At 34.9% G+C, this 13,694-nt stretch overlaps 1 protein-coding gene across 1 annotated transcript in view; it reads left to right on the top strand.

Annotated features, from left to right (window-relative positions):
- Positions 1-13,694, top strand: part of LOC149799222 (uncharacterized) — a 266,176-nt gene that overhangs the window by 826 nt on the left and 251,656 nt on the right. The gene's annotated exons all lie outside the window — the stretch shown is intronic.

Consider the following 13,694-nt stretch of genomic DNA (forward strand, 5'->3'; position numbering starts at 1 on the left):
TCTTAAAACCGAATAGGCACGAGAGCGTAAGTCGAACTCCAAGTCTCAAATACTTTGCCGTTCTTTAGCTGTAATAAAAATGATGTTCTGGTTATAAAATGTTCAAGATCTTCTCAGCTTTGGTTCCTCCAATGTCATATTAAATCTCGACAACAAAGAGGTACCCCAAAATTATACATTTATTTTTTGATGTTTAACAGCTTGAGGGTGAGATCCGTACTCAGCAAAGTTCGAGAAATTGCGAAGCCTGATGCTACGGACTCACCAATATAACGTGTGCTATTGATAACTATTTTGAATACTCGAATGAAGTCTTTGTCATTTGAAATAAATAAAGGCAAACAAATAAAAAATATAAAAAATAAATGGTTTGTCAAGAACTTAAAATCGAAATGGATATTGTATAATCTAATATAACACTGGGATGACACATTGGGTTCAACAGGGACAATGGCACTGACAATACTGGGCTAGTGTGTCACTGGCAGTAAAGAGACTTAATGTTTGAAAAGCACATGGTCGTGTTCAGTTCAAGATGGATTCCATAATGTTAAAAACAGGGATTGGAGAGATGTTTAACATGGTGGTGTCCGTGAATTTATTCCACTATACCAAAAGGGAAGCTAACATGAAAGATGACCTTAAGTTATATCATAGATATCAAAATTGACTAAAGGTGACTATGATTTTCAGACACCAATTGGAACTGGATTATTATTATCTTGCGCACTTCAAAAAATAAATAAATATAAAATCCACAAAGTTAAATTTTTTACAGTTTTTAAAAAAATATAAAAAAATACAACCCCCTTTCAAAATAAATCTTATTGATATGCTTTAAATTAGAAACAATATTAAAATTATTGAACTGTCATGGAGGTTGGCAGATACTTGAAGACAAGCCCAAGTATTATATTATCAAATATATCAGAGACTAAATCCAAATAAAAGTCCGAAATTGACATAGAATTTCAAAATAATTTTTAAATTTCTTTCCAAAACCTAGTAAACTCTTTTGAATTAGGTTTTCCTCTCCTTTCATTCTGTGTCAGATTTCTCAAAAGCAGTATGTCACCTCCGGTCAATTATTATTAAGGCGTCACTTCCAATCAGTTTGGGTGGCGGTCTACAGATTCGAATTTTGCATATGATTAGATTTTGAAAGCAAAAAGAATTTTTCAGTTTCCTCGTTGGTTATACTGTCTATGTAGACCATGTATATTTGAAGTATTGTTCAAAGAATTTATACTTTAATTTAGTGTATGATTGATGAGTGTAATTTGGGTTGTATAGTATACCGCTTGACCTTACTTCAGATGTGCCTATTATTATACAGCTAAATATAGTATACATTGTGTTAATTCAAGCTGAGTTTTCGATCAGTCATTTTGGGTAGTTGTCTGCTTCGAGCAGGTAACATTTCTACATGTACAATATTCAAAGAAATTTCAGCCACAACATATGAAAGTAACATTCTCTCCATTGTGCATGTTATAAATGGAAACGGCTTCACCTTACACCCTTCACTTTCCCCTAAGTTTATTACATCTGTAGAGCGCCTCTTTGTGAGTTACTCTTTGTCAAATTTCATATTAACTTCCGGTTTGAATTCATGGAATATGTAATGGACGCCACCATTTTAAACCCCTAGCCTTACTTTAATTCAGCATACCCTCTCTTTTATGCTTTCTAAACATTCGTAGCTTTACTGTATGAACGCAATTCAAAACTAATCTGGATTTATACAAATCGCATTCAACGCGTCTAAAAGTATCTACGCGCGGAATTCAAAGAAACCTTAGCAGTTTGAATCTGGGTTTGCGAAACGGAAATTTGGATTGAATTCCTGTGTCCAACACCATATCAAGCATGTATATTCCTTTAATTCCTACACGATCAAGATCAAGTTTATTTTGGAAAACATGAATTAAGACAGGACGATGCAAAAGAAAGCAAAATTTCCAGCATATATACACAAGGCCACATTTTCATTCTCTTGTCTTGAATCAATCGGAACGTATTCTTTTTTCCAAGCGTGTCGAAGATTTTGTACTCTCTGAAAGAGTCTTGGAGGTATTCATAGTTATACATCTTCAATTGGTTAATTTCTTGCAAACCAACGTCCGGTTGTTATGCGTTTGGACGAACCAACATTTTGTTGCTGTGTTTTTCTGGCGAACCAAATTTTGGTTGCAATATTTTTGCCGAATCAACACCCAGCTACCTGTGCGAGGAAGATGCACATAAAATGATAGGCGTTGAAAGGGATTCTCTACTATGTTTCAATCATCAAGTAATATCCGTGTTTATACGTTAAATGTTTTACCTACTACCAAATGAAAAATGAAGAAATCATTCGGTTTTAGTAAGCTGACACTGTCAGTGATGACATTTAACAAAATAATTGTTGCTTCAGTATTAAAGAATCTAATCTATGTTGTGGCTTGGACCGAGACAAGGAAAATCCAGTCAAGGGGTTACATTATTTGTCTCCTCACGAGGCTTGCCGTGAGGGTGGGAGACATATAATGCAAACCCACGACTGGGATTTCCTTGCCTCGATCCAAACCTCAGCGTAGATTCTTTTTCTCACCCAATAATTTCCTTTAAAAAAGAATTTCTCACTTGTGCAATATAGTTCACGCGCCAATGTTTACATGCGGTGTATTAATACACATAATTTAATGAGGACTGTGGCTTGACCGTGTCATCTAAATTACACAATTTTTATGCGTGAGCCAAACAAAATAACAGAAAACTTTGCATAGTATTGAGGTATTATCACATTTAATATATGGATTTTATATGAAATCAACAATAAATAGTTAATATGTTTTGCAAAAAAAATATGTTTTTGTCTTCTCCATCAGTTCCAATTTTAAAAATCATATTGTAAATAACGATACTGGACCCACACCTCTATTGTAGTGTATAGGCTATTATTATAACAGAAGGTTACATGAAGCTTGAGTGTCTGTGCTTGTGGTATTCAGCGGTAATTAGTGATCTGTGTCACTATTGTATATAACTCTCCTTTTCTTTGGAGGAGGTGAAACTGTTTGTGACATACTTGTGTTGTCCTTAATATTGATTGTAAAATTACTCCCGTGTATAAAAGACCCTCAAAATACAGACCCTGGTGGATAACCATGTGCGAAACTTTAAGTTCACGGATTCCTTGAAAATTTAATTTTCTCTCTTGGAAATATGTCAAGTGCTACCATGAAATTTTAATATGGATTAATTTGTTGACGGATAAGTGATTACTTCTGGCTGGTATGTGTATTATTTGTCATTAAATATTGTAGGTATAGTTTTGATTCAACCGGGGCACAATAGAGATGCTTAACAAAATTAGAATAAAGCATGTTTGACATAACCCACTTCTGGCTGTTACTAAGTTTTCTGTAGTTGTTAAGAGAGTTGTGAGGCTATGAAGTGTGTAGGTCTATAGTCTATGTGAATGGATCAGTGTTTTCTGTCATAGTTCATTTCACACAGCATTGAGAATTAGTCAATTTTCAGGTCAGCGTCATTAAATGTAGCTAACATAATATAATTTGTTTCACACGAAGTATTTAAAACTAGTTACGTAGCTTCAGCTACATTTAATGACGCTGACCTGAAAATGTATTGAACTAGGCCTGCATATAGGATAAAACTGACCACATTGTGTGGAACGAACTAGCATAATACCAAACAGCTCGACATCTTATGCGTGTGTGTCTGGTCGCTCTCGAAATATTATCATATGGTGTGTTCTCAAAAATGGATTTACCTTTAGTTACTATGTTTTTGTTATATATTTGTTGTTGTTTGATTTTAAAACAACTACATCAGGAACAGCAGAAGACAAGAAGGGTTTCTTTTTTTTTAAGTAGTTCTTAGCGCGTGGACACCTTTACTGAGATGACTGGTCTGAGATGACTAGACTGAGATAAGAAAAGTAAGGTTAGCAAAACAACTAGATTTCTCTGTCGCATGGGTAAAAAAATTTATGTGGTATACACGAACTTAGTAGAAGTTCAGAATGGCTACTTTTTACATTTGAAGTGCTTTTATTTATTATATGATGGAAAAAGCTGAAAACGTTTTTTGTTAACGTAGGACGGAAAAAGCAGAGAGCTTGTGATTATTAGCAAGCGACGGAAAATGCCGAGGATATAATTGTGTTAGCGTACTACGGAAAAGGCCGAGAATGTGTTTTTGTTAGCATACTACGGGAAAGGACGAAGATGTATTTTTCTGAGCATACTTCGGAGAAGGCCGGGGATGTGTTTTTCTTAGCATACCACGGTGGGGGACGAGAATGAGTGGATGGATATTATATATCCATTGTCTTATGTTCACAATTTCTTTCAATAAAACATTAATCACATTTTTTCAAGAGACTGACTATAGACGTAATCACGCCAGAAGTTTTAAGAGAATTATCTATTGTCAAAAAATTATTAGTGAACTATGTTAATAATAAGAACAATATCATGCGAAGGTCCTAATGGTTTTGACTTTTTTCTGCATCATTAATGTACATTCAAGAAACATTTTGATGCTAAAAAAAAAACAACAGAATTGCATCTCTTCCAAAAGGGCCCCCTCCACTTGTAGCAATTGTTTTCAAAGTTACTTTTTGTTACACTCGCATACAATGGTGGATGGAACTATTGTTATATTAACATACACTGACGGATGGAATTAGCAAGCTGAAGGTGACCTATCTTTCTTTGCTGTAACCACACATATCCATATATGCTCATATATGACATATTGAGAATTAAACATCACAGTATAGACTCTTTGCTGTCCCTTTCTGAATGAGACATTAAAAAGAGATCATCACTTAAAACACTGGTTGATTTCTCACCAAACATACTCAACACCCTAAATGCTGCAGTCTAAAATACATCACACTAAACAAGTTATGGAGAAGGACATCGTAGTTCTGGCGATGCATAACCCTCAACAAAATACTCGTAAATGACGTATGCAAGTACAAGGGTTTATGTAAAACTTTACAAAATCCCACAGGTAATTGACGTTTGATGTATTATTTAAAGAAAGTACTTACTAAGGTCACTGAATTGTGGTATTTAAATAATAGTGACCTACTTAGGGCTGAGGGTGTTTTACACGATGAGATCTGGAAAAAGATGTAGATATAAGCTTTAATAAATGGTTTTCTCATAGCTATAGTCATCACAGACACGATAAAAGTACGAACGAACACATAGTCCGTCAAGAGCGCGTTCCTGCTTGTTTTACAGTCGGTTAAAAGGTGCAAAGATGATGCGGTTGTTTACTATTGTACAATTGCTTATCGGAACATCTTGTTCTTCATGCTTAAGCAGAGTGCCAGTAAAACTGGCAGTAGATATAAGAATGCGTGATAAATGTATTGAAATGTTATCTATCTGAATGAAAACAAACAATGACAACAATTGTTCAGCCTAACATCTGATATGGCGCACGCAGCACGGTATATATGTATATAACGATCTTTCATACTTTCTGAGCTAAGGAAAGCTGGGGGTTGGGTGGGTAGCATGCGGGAAGTTATCGTTTCATGTAAGTGTTATGAACGAGGGATTTGTCATAGATGGGTTCTACTAAATTGTCATGACTGTGCATTAAGTATTTGTGGCATAAAAGGTTCATGCTCAACAATTGATCAAGAATAGTACACAATCAAAGCTTAAACTCGAACGTATCAATTCTACTCAAAAATGAAAACGCAAATTTATAAATTTTCTTCAAATGAATTTGTTACATACTAGATAACATTAGTTAAATTTTGAAAGAGATACTTTAATATTATATACTAAATTTATTTTAGTAACAGCAAAAATAAATATAGCACCATAACCTCATGAAATAACGATCCCATTACAAAATGTATAAAGCCGACCATATCCTCGACCTAGGCAGTCCCAGGTGTATGTCTTGTCATCAAGGAACAAGGAATAATTAATGCTATTAGTACTGAACTTCATCGTTTAAATTTCCCATAGCGTAGATCCGCCGATAGTTATGTCTGTTTGTCTATTTGTCTGTCTGTCTGTCTGTATGTATGCATGTATGTATGTATGTATGTATGTATGTATGTATGTATGTATGTATGTATGTATGTATATATGTATGTATGTATGTATGTAATCTTGTTACTTTTCGTAATTATTTGAATACATGGATTTGTATAGGAAAGCACTGTCCGAATACGATGTGTGAACATGCCCTCAGCAAACATACATTATTATTTCAAATTTTACTGAATGCTCTAAATGAAAGATGGCGTTAGTTATGCTGGGGCGGAAAGACTAGAGCTTATGTTTAATGAAATTTACCCGAGAAAATGCAGTATCTCTATTTTTGTGCGTGATCTCGTTTGAGAATTATGTTTCAAATCTACCGTACAATTTCGGTCCAGTATGCAATCATAGCTTAGAAGAAAGAATAGAAATCGGAAAGAATGGTTGCAAGAATAGCTTCGTCAGAACACTATAATAACATCTTTGAACCGTTGTGTTTGTGATAGTTGTTTGGTGTCTCTTTTTGCATTCCACTTGGTCTGAATTAAGTGCAGATAACCCCAAAAAAGTGAATAGTTGCAGCTGGTTGTTGATTACAACCCGAAATGTATCGGTTATCAGGTTATTTGACAATAATTTATGACATCTGATTTATATCACTGCATTAGAATGTATTCATTCTCAGCACCTGTGCATGGTTTATCAACTGAGGTAGCCTAAAATTCACGGTTATCCCAAATGATTATTTTTGAAAGACCTATATCCTGTCTTATCATTATCGGTTAAACCATCAGCATTTAATTGGTATTGACTTGGTTCCAGTACGTGCCGAACATACCCAAATAATAACAGTCTGCATCAGTTTTAATATCCACAATGCGGATAGAGTGGTAATTATAATGTAAAAACCATGTCAGTCATTTGCGTACCTTTTAATTGCAGAATATAGAGGAACACGACAAAACAGGAAATCTCTAGACTCGAACAATTTAGGGGTAGTTGAATATCATACAAGACCACGCAGAATCTGAATACAGATTAACGAATAGCATAGAATGTACAAAGAACATTCATTTTAAGTTTCGTTAACTTCAGAAATAATGGCGCTAAGTTACTTTGTATTGATGTGTGTGTGTGTGTTAGTGTGCGTGTTGGTGTGTGCTTGTGTGTGTGTGTGTGCTTGTGTGTGTGTGCGTGTGTTTGTGGGTGTGTAGCACAATCAAAAGTTTTGATATAGTTGTCGAGGGAGGAATAAAGTGTGTCATAGCTAACCTAAAATAGCCGTCCAACATAATTTTCAAATGCAACATAGAAAAACCTGAAGAGTAAATAAAGCGGGAGATCAAGTGTACAGAGATGCACAGATATTATAAAGGAAGCCATATTAAACGTATTTCAACATTGGAGAAAGAAATAAATAAAGAATCATATTTGACGGTGAAAAAATAAACAGTAGCTTAATGTATCTGCCAAAAGAAAGCCAATTTCAAGTTTATAATCTAAATTAAAATCTTCAGACCCAAAAATGAAGCTCGAGTCACGTAATATAGTGTTTTGATTGCCTAACCTAAACCAAGATCAAATATACCCAGCCAGATCAATATATGTTATGCGAAAACACAAACCATTCAAAGTTATTGAAAATTTCATTTGAAAATTTGTCTTCGAAAACTATTCAGATCTCAGTGTGACATTTGATTCTGGAAGCATAAAGTTAGCATCAAGGAATGCGACAGAAAGTAAGCGCTAAACATTTTTATGCGCAAAGCGTTTTAAATGAAAATGAAATTGGTGTCAGATGTAATAGAATATGCATAATAGAAATATATGCATAACTTGTACATTGTCTCAATCAAACATGAAGTTGTATAAGTCTTATCATTAACTGTTATGCATATTGGGTTCCAGAGCATACTTGAATGATTAGCTGTTATGCATACTGCATTCCAATGCTTACTTGAATCGTTTCATAATTGAATCATTAGCTGTTTTGCATACTGCGTTCCAGTGCATACATGAATCTTAGCTGTATGCATACTGCGCACCAATGCATACATGAATCACTAGCTGTTGTGCATACTGCGTTCCAGTTCTAACTTGGATCATTAGCTGTTATGCATACTACGCTCCAATGCTAACTTGAATCGTTAGCTGTTATGCATACTGTATACGCCCCTCACTTGCAAGGGGTGTGGGTTAATTGGCGGATTATACCGTCTTTCAAGGTGTCCGCTTTATTCGGTTCTCGTTATCTAGGAGTTGATCGCCATGGATGTTATTACCCGGATCGAGTAAACTTATAGGTGGCATAATCAGAGATCTGAGCAGATATATAGAAAAGAATGACACGAACCCTCGTACGAAAAGAATCAAAATTTAATCAATTACATAAACACTGAAGATAATACAATACATTAGGAAGATAAACTTCTTTGGAATAAATTTTTCATTGAATTTCAAAATACAAATCTATTTATAAAAATAGCCGAATTGTTTTACTGATAAAATTAATCATCATGTGATCGAGTGAACATTCGAAGTTGTTGACTTGTACAATTGCATAACCTGTTTAGCTCTGGTTCCCACCAATTTCACTGTAGCTGTTCTCTGTCCTTTCGCCCCTTCTTTCCTTTCTTTGTCTTTCTCCCCTTAAAAATTTATACTGCTCCGCCTCCCTTCGGGTCTCTTTCTTTGTGTGGGTAGGTGGTTATGTAAGCATGTATATACACAGCTAATTGATTGCGTCAGTGTGTAGGTACATCTGATGAGATGTTGGAAGAGCTATTTTCCCCTGTGCTTTCAACGTTTTCTCGCTCTTACCCCAAAATTGTGACCGTTGAAGTTTTATATTGGGTAAGAAACATAATCTACGTTGGGGTTTGGACTGAAACAAAGAAATCTCAGTCGCAGGTTTATATTACATAATATTAACCCTTAACTACGATTTCCTTGTCTCGGTCCAAACCCGAACATAGATTCTATATGCTTATTGCATTCCAGTGCATACTTGGATCATTAGCTGTCATGTATACTGTGTTTCAATGCATACTTGAATCATTAACTGTTATGCATACTGCGTTCCAACGCATACTTGAAAATAAGCAATATGCGTGATAGGAGCTATATATATATATATATATATATATATATATATATATATATATATATATATATATATATCCTATCACGCATTGTTCTTTTCTTCAGTTCGATTATGATATTTTTTACTTCATGTAAGTCAGCTTACAAGAATCATTGTTTCTGATTCCGAGATTGAGTTGACCTTCAAAATTTAAGTATGATTATATGGAAGGTAAATAAAGTAAAAATAAAGAACATCAGTGACTAGTGAGGAACCAAAATATTAATGTACATGTATAGTTGAACCTGGCAGAAGAAAGAAAACCTTACCATGTACTAAGAAAAGATAACATTACGCAACAATTATAAAAAGAACAAAACGAGATTAAAATATCTCAAGATGCTACCAAATTACATGAAGTACAATTCAAATAGCTCAATATATGTTTTCTTCGGCGGTGGCATATCTTTATTTAATGGCTTCATCACTGGGAAAACATTTGTTTCTGCTTTTAAAGACGATGGTATTGCAAAGTTTTATTAATCAAGTCTTTTCAGACATGAAAATCAATTCGTTTAAAGGACAACACGACACGAGTCTCTCCAACCATAATCGCTATATACTTTAGCTACTCAGATAATGGAAGAACAGCTCTTACGTACAGAAATATGTGGAGACTAAGAGAAACAGTGTCAGCTCTGTTTACATTGCAGGACATGAATCTGCTCCTATAATGTCATATCGGATGCTTTTGAAGCTTGTTTAAGATATAATTGGGTATACTATAAAAAATATATATATGTATTAATTCCAAACCTAATTATTCCATATTCACAATCGACAAATTAATATCATATGAACATTTACACTGCGCAACCTCAAGCAATATAGAATTTGCATTTTTAAATAAATAGCGTAGACTTTTACCTCAATGCTAATCTCGACTGAACAGAAAAACAACAGATTTTACTATGTGATACTAAACTCGGCTTATATTGTTGACTACTGCATGCGTTTGAACAAGTTAATGAGATTTACAGTTGGTCAGCGAAGATGATGTACAGTTAATAATTCCAGTGCATTTTAGCCAGTCAGTTGACTACCTTTTAGACAGTCATCTGACTACCTTTTAGCCAGTCAGTTGACTACCGTTTAGCCAGTCAGTTGACTGCCTTTTAGCCAGTCAGTTGACTGCCTTTTAGCCAGTCAGTTGACTACCGTTTAGCCAGTCAGTTGACTACCTTTTAGGCAAATCTGAGAGGGTGTCTTAATTCAAACGCTGCTGCGCCGTCGTTGCCCCGCGAAAAGACGGTGTTCGTACACAGTAATATCAGCTATTACAAGGATGGCTATTACTAGGATGGCTATTACTTGTGGTTTATCTTCTAGACCTTTTTCTTTCTAACGGCCTTGTTTCATAAAATGACTAATGCCATTACAAGCTATTGCAGACTTGAACAAAATCATTGTCAATACTAATACTATATTGGCATTGTCGAAAACGAACGATTCAACAGAGATTACCGTAAAGATGAATAAAAAAGCAACAGATATCAAATGTAATAATATGCATCAGGGCTGGAATTTTATTTTAGGTAAGAAACTGAAAACAATTTTGTGAATGAAATTTGTATCGTTTATAAAATAATCTAATGATGGATGAAGTAGACACCATACCCGTGGATTTGACAAAATTATGCGATCCGAGTTAAACAGATGATACAAGTAAAAGATACTGAATGGAAATAACCAGAACATGCACCTTAATTAACTAACTAAACAAGACTCAACTGTTGGAACTCATAAATGATACGATGAGTAGCTAATTTATATAGCATATATATTTAATATAGGATTGATACACAACTATGCACACGACATGATTATATCGCCAAGAGTGATCAATGTATGGAGTTTGTACAAAAACATGAATAATGCTTCATACTCGAGTAGGATATATGTACTATTTATTTCACCTCATATAGTGATGATGAATTGTTAACTTCACTCGTAAAATGATGTTTAATTATCGATTCAACAAAGAAAAATATATAAATGGATGCGTCCAGTTGACATTCATGAACTATTTCCGGTTCGACAGCTCTCATCAAATGTCAAAGAGCCACCACGCACGGACCATCCATACAAATCCATCGAAGGGTCCCTCAAGCGCTTTTCTGTTTTCTATAGGCCCATTGGTCCCCAAGCTTTGTTCCCTCATTACGAATAACCAATACCCAACCCAAATGAAACGTCACCATTGACAGTGCAGCAAACGGGTTTCACGAAACCCCAGAATTCTACGAATCTTCGTAACAAGCCAGACAACATAAAGATTATGACTGAGCAATGTTGTACTCGAACCACGGTCCAATGCGAATACAAGAACATGCATTTGTTTCGTTCAATTTTAATTAATTTCATCTGAACTACAGTACAGATTATTATAATAACAACGTTCGTACCAGAAACCATGCCTGATAAACTTAATCTTACTAAATTATAAGGACTAGAACATCATGTGTCATTCAATGCACGCAACGTTTAAGTGAATTCGAATTGTCTGTTAAGTTATAAAAATGGCTAACTTGAAACAGATTATACTCTATATGACAGCATTATGTTATATGACATAGGTCTAACTCTGTACAAGCTAATTCTGTCACATAAAACGGATATTAATAAAGTATGCAATTTTATATTTAACATACCCCTATAGCTGAAGATTGCTGAATGACAGGTTATTGGTGTATGTTTTTTTCTCAAAAAATAATAAATACCTGGTTTGGTTTTTGGCAGATCTCCCTGTAATATATTTTGCCTTACATTATTTTATATTTGACCAGGTTGTTAATGTATGCTTTATTCAACATACAATCAATACCTGATACAGATGGGCAGAATCCCCTGTAAGGTATATTGCTTTTCAGGCTTTTCTCGGTCAGGAAGCAGTCCTTAAAGGCTATTGGTGTATATGTTTCTCAACACAAAACCAATACATGGGTTGTTGGGGTAAAGCCAATTGTAAGATAGTTTGCCGTACATGCTTCTTGTTGATCAGGAGGCCACCCATAAGGTGGACAGTTTCCTGACACAACTCGTTGCATTGTGATAAAACAACGCCACTAAGTACCCTCGTTGTGACTGAAAATCCACAGCCAGAGAACTTGAGGTAATCTGGTATAGTATTGTACGCACTTTGTTCGTGCAACATTTCTCGAACTGATCTCGGTATTTTGAAACAGATGAAGGTGAAAATAAACCACCATGGATAAACTCTTTCCGCGGAAAAGCGAAACCCCGAATACCTTTGCGTTCATACATTACACATTGATATTAAATACGCACATTGCCGTGATTTTAATAAATGCACACGTACAGCTCAGTACCGATCTGAGTGAGAAGGCGAAACATAGAAAAGCAGGTAACTTCTGGATGTTTAACAAGGCGCATATTGAGGATGAACAAGAAAAAACTCAAAATAATACGATGATCGATAAGTAGTTAATACTATCTAGCTGGTACAAGAAGTATTGACGAAATAGATAAAACGGCGAAATATCTAAAACAATAAAATTCCTTTGGAAACAGAGGCAATGATAACTGAAATTTTACAAAAACCAGAATTTGAATAGTTGAAATTTTACATTTTTTAAGTGAGACCAATATCATATGCTGCTCTTAATTGTTAAAGATCATTTCACATTTTTAGCTGATTCTTGCGGGTTTAATAATGCTCCATAAAACAAGTTAAACACAATAGATACTTCACATCAATATGTCATTCAAATACACCCAAATATTCGCAGCAATATGTCATTTCAATGTACCCAAATTAATACTTTTACTGAAACCTGTTATTCGAACACAACTTTCGCACGTGTGATTTGGATTTTTAACGTAGCTTTAAATATAATTCAGTCATATCGCTAAGATGTCTGCAGTGTGACAGTTTATAGTGATGTCTAGCACTGGAGTATCATGCCGCAGACATGTAGCATGATGTCCCACCCAGTCACATTATACTAACACAAGGCCGACCAGCCCTAACACTAACGACTTAATGCTGAGAGGCAAGCTAGGCAGCTGTTAGTACCATTTTTATAAGTCTTTTGTATGACTCGGCCGGGGATTGAACCCAAGACTTCCGCATCCGAGGCTTACGCTCTAACCACTAGGCCACCGGAACAGTCTATATATACATATACATATATATTGCTTATTAAACATATACTCTTTTTGCACTTTATATGTACTACCTTGTTTGATTGCTAATGGCATCTGACGCGTTTTGTACACAAGATACATTTATAAAATAAATGGAACCGTTACTTCAAAGTATAGAAACATCATGCCCATACTACTTAGAAGAAGTAATTGCTTTAACAATTGGACTGAAAAGCAAAGTAGGAGTTTATCTGTCAATGTTTCAAATAAATCTGCCAGCATTATCAAAATATCGTAATCTTAAACATTACGGAGAAACTAGTGGCGGATAAATTACTAACGGTCTAATATTTGCAATAGCGAAGTGTTCAAATTATTGTATTCTAATGGAACTGATACAAAGTGATTAGACACCACAA

The sequence above is a fragment of the Sinohyriopsis cumingii genome, chromosome 5, assembly GCF_028554795.1.
Source record: "Sinohyriopsis cumingii isolate HCF-2022 chromosome 5, ASM2855479v2, whole genome shotgun sequence".
Classification (NCBI taxonomy): domain Eukaryota; kingdom Metazoa; phylum Mollusca; class Bivalvia; order Unionida; family Unionidae; genus Sinohyriopsis; species Sinohyriopsis cumingii.